We start from the raw sequence: 10,517 nt of genomic DNA, 5'->3' as shown, positions 1-10,517 counted from the left end.
GGCTGGGAGCATGAATCACTCTATCTATCTATCTATCTATCTATCTATCTATCTATCTATCTATCTATCTTTTTTTTTTATTTTTCTCTCCCTTACATCTTCCCACCATACCATACGTTTCTCCTTATACAAATCCATAGATTTATATATGTTCTTAATTTCATTTTTTTCCTCTGCCACACAGCCCACCACACAGAACCTCTAGATCTCGGGATCCCCTTCTGCCAGCACCAGTGGCAAGGGCACAGCTCCCCAGAGAATTAACTCGATCCGAACATAAGCGCGACAAGAAATTAAAAGTTAAATCGGAAGTGAAACTGAAAATGAAATTTTGGCCGAAAATAAAATAAAATGAAAGGTATAAGTTTTGTGACAATCAAATCATAAATCCCAATTGGGCAAAAAATAAAATTACAAAGTCAAAATTTTGTCCAGTCCACTGTGCTCCTGTGGAATCCCTCCCTGGAACTTGCTCGGTAGAGTAGTCTAGTCCCAAACTCACAGAGGTCTGCCCTGCCTTTCTCTGAAACCTACAGAGCCAGTCAAAACCTACAATCCTTTGTTGTTTGTTTGGCAGTTTGGCAGTTTGTTTGTTCCTGGACAAAAATGTGGGCTCTCTCTGATTCCTATATGTCTGCATGCCAGAAGAGGGCACCAGAACATAAGAGGACACACCACACAGCTCCTGAGAATCCAGAGGGTTTTTTTTGTTTTGTTTGTTTTGTTTGTTTTTTCTTCCTCTTTTCTTTTTTTCCGGAGCTGGGGACCTTGCTCTTCCCAGGGCCTTGCGCTTGCTAGGCAAGCGCTCTACCACTGAGCTAAATCCCCAACCCCGAGAATCCAGGTTTTTGACCAAAACAAAAAACAACAACAGGGGCTGGAGAGATGGCTCAGCGGTTAAGAGCACTGACTGCTCTTCCAGACGTCCTGAGTTCAATTGCCAGCAACCACATGGTGGCTCACAACCATCTGTAATGAGATCTGATTGATCTCTTCTGGTGTGTCTGAAGATAACTGCAGCATACTCAGATAAATAAAAAACAAATCTAAAAAAATTAAAAACAACAACAAAAAACACAAAAACAAACAAACAAACAAAACCCCCAAAACTAACAACCTAGAGGGTAGATATCTGCCTGCCCAGGTCTTCTAGTGCTATTTAAGGCTTCCTGTAGATAATAAAGCTTGTGTATCTTTTATCCAGGAACAGAATCATCAAGGCAGGGTAGGAGAGAAGCCCTGTTTGGGATTAAACGTTTCTACAACGTAACAGGAGGAGGCGGAGGGAGAGGGGCTCCTCAGACATAAATCTAAAATAGTACAATGGATCATTTTGAAGGCGTGTGGGAGACAGAGTTTTTCTCTGAGTGAGTGTGGAACTCACTGTCCCTGAGCTCAGCTTGTGATGAGAGAGAGAGAGAGAGAGAGAGAGAGAGAGAGAGAGAGAGACAGGGATCGAATTTTCTGTGTCTCTCTGTCTCTGTCTGTCTGTCTCTCTCTCTCTGTGTCTGTCTCTCTCTCTGTCTCCCTGTCTCTGTCTCTCTTCCTCTCTCTGTCTCTCTGTCTCTCTCTGTCTCTGTCTCTCCCCCCTCCCCCATGCGTGTGTTTGTGTGTTCAACCGAGGAGGCAATGGCAGATAAATGTCTGCCCCTCCTCTGTAAGCCAGGCCACTCCATTACTGCCTTTCCTTTTTCTTAGTTTGTTTGGTTTATTCCAAGTTAATTGTATCTGTTTCTTTATTTTCCTCCTCATTTCTTTAGTTGAGTCAGGGGTCTTTGCACAAAAGCCCTGGAAATCAGTACCTGGTTCAGGTCTGCAGCCTGCTCACAGAGTTCTACCCACCTTCACCTCTCAAGTGATGCAATCAAAGACATGCAGCACCACACCTGGCTTCTTTTCACATGTACATTTACTTTAGTTCCAATGCTCATTCAGGTCTGAGAGACGGGGGAGGGAAGGAGGGAAGAGAGACAGAGAGTGACAGAGAAACAGTTGACAGAGAGGGAGAATTGTAGGTTAATTATTGTTCCGTCTCCTCAATCACGGTCTACTGGTCGCCATCGTGGCAACCATGCCCCGCAACCCTACCTTCGGTAAGATCAAGCATAATGGCGGCAACCATATAATTCCTGCTTAGTCGCACTGAACACTCCGGTCATCACTACCTGTGGAGAATTGTAAGGGGGCTCCTCTGGTCTAGAGAGTAGTACCCTTGAATGAAATGAGGATCACAGCAAGCATTATTTGTTTTGAGATATAAGATGTGGAAAGAACTATATGTGTGGATTTACAGACAGACAGACAGACAGACAGACAGACAGACAGACAGACAGACAGAGAGGACAGGACAGGACAGGACAGGACAGGACAGGACAGGACAGGACAGGACAGGAGAAAAAAACAAGAACACAAACAAAAACTCAAAATGGAAGTCCGGTTCCAAATAGTCTCTGTCTGCCCTGTCGCTCTAGTGTTGGTGGTCCAGGTTATAAAAGCTTATACATGGGTGGGTGCGGGAAGTGCTGCTGGGTGTTCAGTTCAGGTCCAAGATTATTGCGGGTAACTAGACAACAAAGAAAGCAGTTAGACTGACTCCTACAGTGTTCGGTTTCTGAGTGTGTTATCACACAGAAGAGCCTAACAGAATATGTAATGAATTCTGGCAGCAACAGCAGAAACAACCAATGAGAAAGTGTCCTTATAATACTAGCAACTGCAACAAAATGGCAGACTAGCCAGCTAACAGTTCCCTAGCCATTAACTCATCTGACATAGGCCTTCTTCACGTTGCATCTAGATAGGTCTTCCTGTCTTCCTCTCCAGTGTGTGTGTGTGTGTGTGTGTGTGTGTGTGTGTGTGTGTGTGTGTGTGTGTGTGTGTGTGTAAAGAGAGAGAGAAGGAGGGGGGGAGAGAGAGAGAGAGCTTTAGAGAGAGAGAGCTTTAGAGAGAGAGAGAGCTTTAAAATCAGCACTCAAGCCTTTTCTCTTCCTATCCCTATCCCAACCCCCCCCCCCAAACCAGCAGCAAAGCCACCAGCACTCGAGAGACAGAGGAAGATGAAATCTCTAGTCTGAGAAACAAGAGGAGGTAGATAAACATACCCCCCCCCTCTCTCCTTCATAATTTGTTAAAGTGTTCCCTTTGTGTTGTGTGGACTCTACTGTATTAAGCAAGTTTCACATCGTACTATCTCCAAAGAGGAGTCAACAGTCTCTTGGCGTGCAGGCAGTTGTTGCCTGCTTTAAATATTTTTTGGTGTGTTTGCTTGTTTGTTTGTTTGTTTGTTTGTTTGTTTGTTTCAAAACCGAGGGCCTGCCTGCGTTCAACAGATCCAAACCCAGTTCTCAGAGGGGAAAATGGAGTCAAGTCCGAAGTCACTGGCATTTAGGTCATCGGCCATTGACAGTCATAGGAGATGGGAATATCGTCCTTTCTCCAATGGAGACTCACCTGGGTATGCATCAACCACATCTAAAGGCAGGCCTGGGTTAGTACGGGGTGGTGGATGGGGAGGAAGGATCTGGAAAGAGCTTTGCGATGGGAAACTATGATCAGAATGTTGCACAGAAAACAAAATTTGAACTTAAAAAAAAAAAGGCTCCCGATATCTATCCAAAAATGAAAGGAAATAAAAACCGACATCAGAACTTTACTAACTGCAAATGCTCCATCTCCCTGTATCCAACCACTCCACTCCCAGATAGGTAGATGATAGTTTGCACTTCTGTCCCAGTTGGGCTGTCGAGGTTAAGGAAAGGGGAACCACCTCTGTGGTTATGTGATCCACACACGAAATAAAATAAAAGGAGCGGATAAACGTGCCTGGCATTTTAAGATGCTCAATTTCTTTGCAAGCTTCATTTTGTTTCATTCTTTTAAAGGTTTACTTATTTATTTTCACTTACATTGAGTACACTAAAGCCCTTTTCACATACACAGGGCAGTAGAGTGCATGGGATATCCCTTTGCAGAGGGTTGTGAGCCACCATGTGGTTTCTGTGGAATCGAACTCAGGACCTCTGGAAGAGCAGAGCGGTGAGTGCTCTTAACCTCGGAGCCATCTCTCCAGCCCTTGACAAGCTTTATTTAACTAAACATTAAACATGAATCAGAAACGCCAAACCCTGTACATATATGGTCCAGATTCACCCTTACTTAGAAATCCCCGAGCTGGCAGGGCGAGGCTGGGAATTGAGAGTGAGCAAAAAGGGAGTCTGCCTCTTTCCCCCAGGGTGTGCTATCAACTCCATTACCATTTCCAAACAGCTGGGTGTGAGTCTAACTAAGGTTTCCTTCAGTCAGACTTTTGCCAGGAGCCGGAGCCCTGACAGGACAGCGAGAGCGATGATCAGACATCATTTCACAGTGAAATCATCACTCGCTGATTTCAGGCAGAAAACTTTAGAAAACTCTAAACTCTAAAGAGGCACTGAAGCGTGCTAGGGCAGCAGCAGTACTTCCCCGACTGACCTTCAGGGACCTGCATATTCTCCAGCCCCGCCCCACCCCACCCCCTCTCAGCTAGCTCCTGTCCACCCCTCCCCCTCCCCCCACATACAGGGAGGAGGCCTTGTGTGGGGGGGGGGGCGGCGGGGAGATGCAACTCTCTCTTTTTTTTTTCCTTTTCTTTTTTTCTTTTCTCTCTTTCTTTCTTTCTTTCTTTCTTTCTTTCTTTTTTTTTTCTTTTTTTTTTCTTTTTCCGTAGCTGGGGACCGAACCCAGGGCCTTGCGCTTGCTAGGCAAGCGCTCTACCACTGAGCTAAATCCCCAACACCCGCAACTCTCTCTTGAGAGATAGTTCGGGTCTCCCAAACAAATACATAACTAGAAACTTCATTTGTTTACTTTATTTCATCGAGCATACCATGGAAGAGGGAAAAGGAACAGGGAAGCTAGGCCAACTGGTCGAGCTCCTCCTTTCGTTTTGTTTCAAAAAGGAAAGGAAAAGCCAAAGAACCCCCTCTTTTTGGTGAAAGGAACAGAATGGTGAAAGTTGAAACATCGGCTCGCCACTTAATACTTTGGCTTTTAATAAAAGGGACAACAGATCTCCCTCCTATTTGGTTAAAAAAAAAAAAAGGAATTAAAACACCACAAAAACGTGCTGTCAGCCAGATTCCCTTTAAACCTCCGTTATAGAGGAAGACGGGTTTTTTTTAAGCATCATTTTAAATATATAAATATGTATTTGTGTGTGTGTGTGTGTGTGTGTGTGTGTGTGTGTGTGTGTGTGTCCGTCCGTCCGTCAGTCAGTCAGTCAGTCAGTCAGTCAGTCAGTCAGTCAGTGTCTTCTGTATGGAGAGGATGTGCTGACTCTGAAGCTATGATCTAGACACTTTCTAGATCACAGTTAAAAAGTTTTTAATAACTGTGTGAAGGAGACAGGTAGGGGTGTGTGTGTGTGTGTGTGTGTGTGTGCATGCATGCATGTGGGGGGGAGGGGAGGCTTTGATATCAGCACTCAAGCTTTTTTACTTCCTATCCCAATCTCCCCAAACTACCATCAAAGCAGCACTAGGGAGGCAGAGAAAGGTGAATCTGAGAGTTTCAGTCCTTCCCGCCCTACAGACGAATACAGAGAAACCCAGTCTGAGAAACTAGGGGAAGGGGGAGGGGGAGAGAAGAGAGAGAGAGAGAGAGAGAGAGAGAGAGAGAGAGAGAGAGAGAGAGAGATCAAATTCTCTTGTGTCTGTCTCTGTTTTTCTCTATTCTCTCTCTCTCTCTCTCTCTCTCTCTCTCTCTCTCTCGTTGTGTGTGTGTGTGTGTGTGTGTGTGTGTGTGTGTGTTTGTTTGTTTGTTTGTTTCAAAACCCAGAGCCTGTCTGTAACAGATCTAAACACAGTTCTTGAAGGGGAAAATGGAAACAATTCCATAGTCTCTGGCAATGAAGTCATCTCCCATTGAAAACCACAGGAGAGGGGAATATTGTCCTCAACTAGGCATATATCAACCAGTATTTCACAGGCAGACCTTCAGGGAGGTGCAGATTCACCAGCCCTACCCTCCCTCCCATCCCCCCAGCATCCCTGCTCATCTCCTGTCCACCATTTGTTGATTCATTGTTGCTGTTGCTGTTGCTGTTGCTGTTGCTGTTGCTGTTGCTGTTGCTGTTGCTGCTGCTGTTGTTGTTGTTGTTGTTGTTGTTGTTGTTGTTGTTGTTGTTCCTGGTGTGAAGAACACTGTGAGGTAGCCTTCCTCTAATAAACCCTCTGGTCTTTAGGGATCCTTCACCCACTCACTCTCTGCCAGACTGAGTTCACAGCAGAAAACGCGTTTTTGAGAGAAACATGTTCCTGGTCCTGTGTGCCCATATTGAGGGAGGCATGAGAAAGGGATAACAAGGAAGGGAGACCCGGCAGTGGTAGGGGGCTGGGATGGGGTCGGGGGTGGGTGTCCTAGCTTGCTAATCCAACTGACCCACTTGCTGTGTAAATAAATATTTTGCATTCTGTGTCCCTTGTTTGATTTCTCACTAAATTCCAGATTGTCAATCTCCCTGTGTCGATTGCACAAGAACCCAAATGGGGATGCTGGGTGGTGAGCTGATTCCTCCCTAGAACACCTGTGCACTCTCTCATAGTCTCTAAGCTCCTTGCTGGACTCTTTTGGGCTTGGACCTGGCTGTCTGTAAGCCAGGAAGGAAGGAAGGAAGGAGGGAGGGAGGGAGGGAGGGAGGGAGGGAGGGAGGGAGGGAGGGAGGGAGGGAGGGAACAGGCCTCAGTTGAGAATCCCAATTTTCTAGTTCACTGCATCTGATGGCTGGCTGACCCTTCCAGGTGAATTGTATTTTTTTTTTCCTTTTCACTCCTTTATTTGAGTCAGGGGTGTCTGCACATAGACCTGGAAATCAGTACCTAGATCAGGCCTGCCTGCCTGCCTGCCTGCCTGCCTGCCTGCCTGCCTGCCTGCCTGCCTGCCTTCCTCTATCTCACAGAGACACAGTTCTAAACACCTCTGCCTCTTGAATGATGGAAATAAAGACATGCACGAACACCTGGCTTCCTTTCATTGTACATTTAGCCTAATTTCAGTTTTATTCATGTCTGGGAGGGAGACTTGCTTGTGTGCTGTAGTTCAATTCCTTTCACTGTGTGGTTTCCCCACCACCTTGGCCACCATGCCACGTGGAAGAGAAGAAGAGATGAACCATATTGTTGGCACCCATATAACAAACACTTGGTTGCTTCCTCTGAGCCCTCTGAGTATCCTTACATCTCTGTATTTTAAAGTGGTTTTGTTTTGTTTTTTATTGCTGTCAAACTCTCTCTCTCTCTCTCTCTCTCTCTCTCTCTCTATCTATCTATCTATATGTGTGTGTGTGTGTGTGTGTGTGTGTGTGTGTGTGTGTGTGTGTGTGTGTATTTTTTTTCTTCCCCCAGAGCTGAGGACTGAACCCAGGTCCTTGAGCTTGCTAGGCAAGGACTCTACCACTGAGCTAAAACCCCAACCCCTATCTCTGTGTTTTAAAAAGTAGACTCTGGAGCAATACCGGGCAGGTCTCCAAGGCGGGTCCTTCGCTTTATTTTATTCTTTTTGTTTTTAATTGTTAAAGATTTGTTTGTTTGTTTGTTTGTTTGTTTGTTTTATGTCTATTCGAGTACCCTGTAGGTGTCTTCAGACACCCCAGAAGAGGGCATGATTGACAATTACAGATGGTTGCAAGCCGCCATGTGTTGGCTGGGTATTGAACTCAGGACCGCTGTAAGAGCAATCAGTGCTCTTAACGACGGTGCCATCTCTCCATCCACCTACTTTATTTTATTCTCTATGCTCTCTTGTGCGAGTCAAGGTCAAGCAGGCAAGAAACACCCAAACAGATTGGTCCATCACCACTTTCTGAATTCTTTTTGTTGTTGATGTCAGGGATGTAAAGCAAGTTTACCCATGAAGAATTGTAAGGGAGTCCTTCTGATTTAGAGAATAGCAGCCTTGAAATGAAATGAGAATCACAACAAGCATTTGTCTTATTGTTTTTGTTTTTTTCTTCCTTTTTCTTCGGAGCTGAGGACCGAACCCGGGGCCTTGTGCTTCCTAGGCAAGCGGTCTACCACTGAGCTAAATCCCCAACCCCTACATTTGTCTTAAAGTCTGAAAAACACAAAACAAAACAAAACAAAACAAAACAACAACAACAACAACAACAACAACCAAGAACAAACCATGAGACCGCAGAAATCCTCAGGCGGAGGAGTAAGGAGCTAGTTTTTATTGGTTAGGGTATTATTTGGTCGGGTGGGGGTAGGGGTGGGGGTGGGGGTGGGGGTGGGGGTGTTGTCCTTCCTACACCTCTCTTGCATGAATGAGCTGAACATTACTTAAGCTTGTGTCCAAAACTGTCCATTTTTTAGATTGATCCCAGGAGGGAGGGAGCGAGCCGGGGATACAGCACACCCTCTCTGGCCTCAGAGGTCCAGGCTCCCGCTGGCAGGGCCCGAAGGGACTCCTGGGGGGAAAAAAAAATAAAGTCTCCGAGGCACCACCTAGCCGGTTTTATTCTTGAAGAAAAGCAAACATACATAATGGAATAAGGGAAAGAAAAAACCCTGTTTTCTATATACACAAGCAGTCGTAATTTGTTATAGTGTCCCCTTTGCGTAGTTTGGATTCGATGACTTTATTTTATCAAGCAAGTTTTAAACAGCGGTAACTCCAAAGAGGAGTCAACAGCCCCTTTAAGTGCAGTCAGTCATTGACCCTTTGGTCTGTCTGTCTGTCTGTCTGTCTGTTTCAAAACGAGGGAGGGCCTGCCTGCCTGCCTGCCTGCCTGCCTGCCTGCCTGCCTGCCTGCCTGCCTGCGTGCCTGCATCAGATCTAAATACAGTTCTCAGAGGGGAAGACAGAGACAAGTCAGAAGTCACTAGCACTCAATGGACGACCACCAACCTAAGGGCAGGCCTAGGGTAGAATTTGATGGACGGACGGACGGACAGACGGACGGACGGACGGATGGACAGATGGACAGAAAGGATCTAGGAGGAGCTTTGGGAAAGATGAAAAGCCTCCATTTCCCCCCAAAAGAACGAGCCCCAACAGCTGGGCTCTTCGAGATGAGTTATAAGGGGAACCACACATACAGTTTTGTATCACACATACAGTTTGTCATCATCCGTCAATACCAGGTAGACTTTTCAACGTATGTAGGTAGCTGTTGACAGGTCAGTCCTTTACTAAGCCTCATGTAAGCTCTGCAGGGTAAGCCTCAGGAATTCATCTGTGCGTCCCGCAGGGTATGCTTTCTTGCTTTGTTAAAGGCTAGACTTTGGTTGCTGTCTGTCTGTCTGTCTGTCTGTCTGTCTGTCTGTCTGTCTGTCTGTCTGAATGAATGAATGAATGAGCGAGGGAATGAACGAATGAGGAGGGGATGCACATGCCTATGGTTTTAAGATGCTTAATTTCTTTACAAGGTTTATTTATTTAAACATTAAACATTGGGGTTGGGGATTTAGCTCAGTGGTAGAGCGCTTGCCTAGGAAGCACAAGGCCCTGGGTTCGGTCCCCAGCTCCGAAAATAAAATAAAATAAAATAAAATAAAATAAAATAAACATTAAACATTAATCGGAAATAATGGAGTCAGCAGTTAAGAGTTCTGACTGTGTTCTTCCAGAGGTCCTGAGTTCTATTCCCATGGTGGCTCACAACCCTCTGTTATGGGATCGATCTGCTGTGTGTCCGAAGACAGCTGCAGTGTGCTGTTTGTAGGGTAAAGAAAAAAATACTAAAGAAGAAAAAAAAAAAGAGAGAGAAAAAGTTAGAAGCACCAAGTCAAGTCATGTAAATATTGCCCACATTCGGATTTAGACATGCCTGAGCTGTCAGGGCGAGGCTGGCTGAGAGCGAATCAGTGAACGATCGGACTCTTCCTCTCTCTGTGAGGGTGTGTCATGAACTCTATTACCATTTCCAAAGAGTTAGGTATGCTGGAGCGAAGTGGACCGGAAAGCCAAGGGAGGAGAGGTATGCCTACACGAGTCCACCCAACCCCCCCGCCCCCCCCCCCGAGGGAGACATCCTCGAGTGGTGGGGGGAGGGGCGAAGGTGTGGAGGGATAATTTCCAACAAATAAATCCCAACAAATAAATTACTAGAGACTTGATTCATTGATTTACTTTAAATTTATTGAGTGTATCGGGAAAGAGGGAAAATGGGTCAAAGGAGGGAGGGAGGGAGGGAGGGAGGGAGGGAGGGAGGGAGGGAGGGAGGGAGGGAGAGAGGGATATCTTTTCCTCCAAATCTGCTGGTATGTAGTCTCAGTGCGTCAGAAAAAAGACTGCTTCTGGCCTCCTTTCTGATTACCCCAAGGCAGTCTGGTCACCGTGCTGTAATAGAAAGGGAAACCACAGTCAAGTCATGGGAGCGAGCGAGCAAGCAAGCAAAAATCATAAACAAAAGCAAAAACACGTCTGTTAAGTTGAGCAGAGCAGAGCAGAGCAGAGCAGAGTAGGGCAAAGCAATACAAGGTCACATTCCACAAAGGCTGATATAGTCTGCCATCTTGGTCTACAGAGTGAAAAGTAGA

Source organism: Rattus norvegicus, unplaced genomic scaffold, assembly GCF_021556685.1.
Source record: "Rattus norvegicus strain SHRSP/BbbUtx unplaced genomic scaffold, alternate assembly SHRSP_T2T unassigned-0000189, whole genome shotgun sequence".
NCBI classification, from domain to species: Eukaryota; Metazoa; Chordata; class Mammalia; order Rodentia; family Muridae; genus Rattus; species Rattus norvegicus.
Note: the sequence above shows the minus strand (reverse complement) of the source record.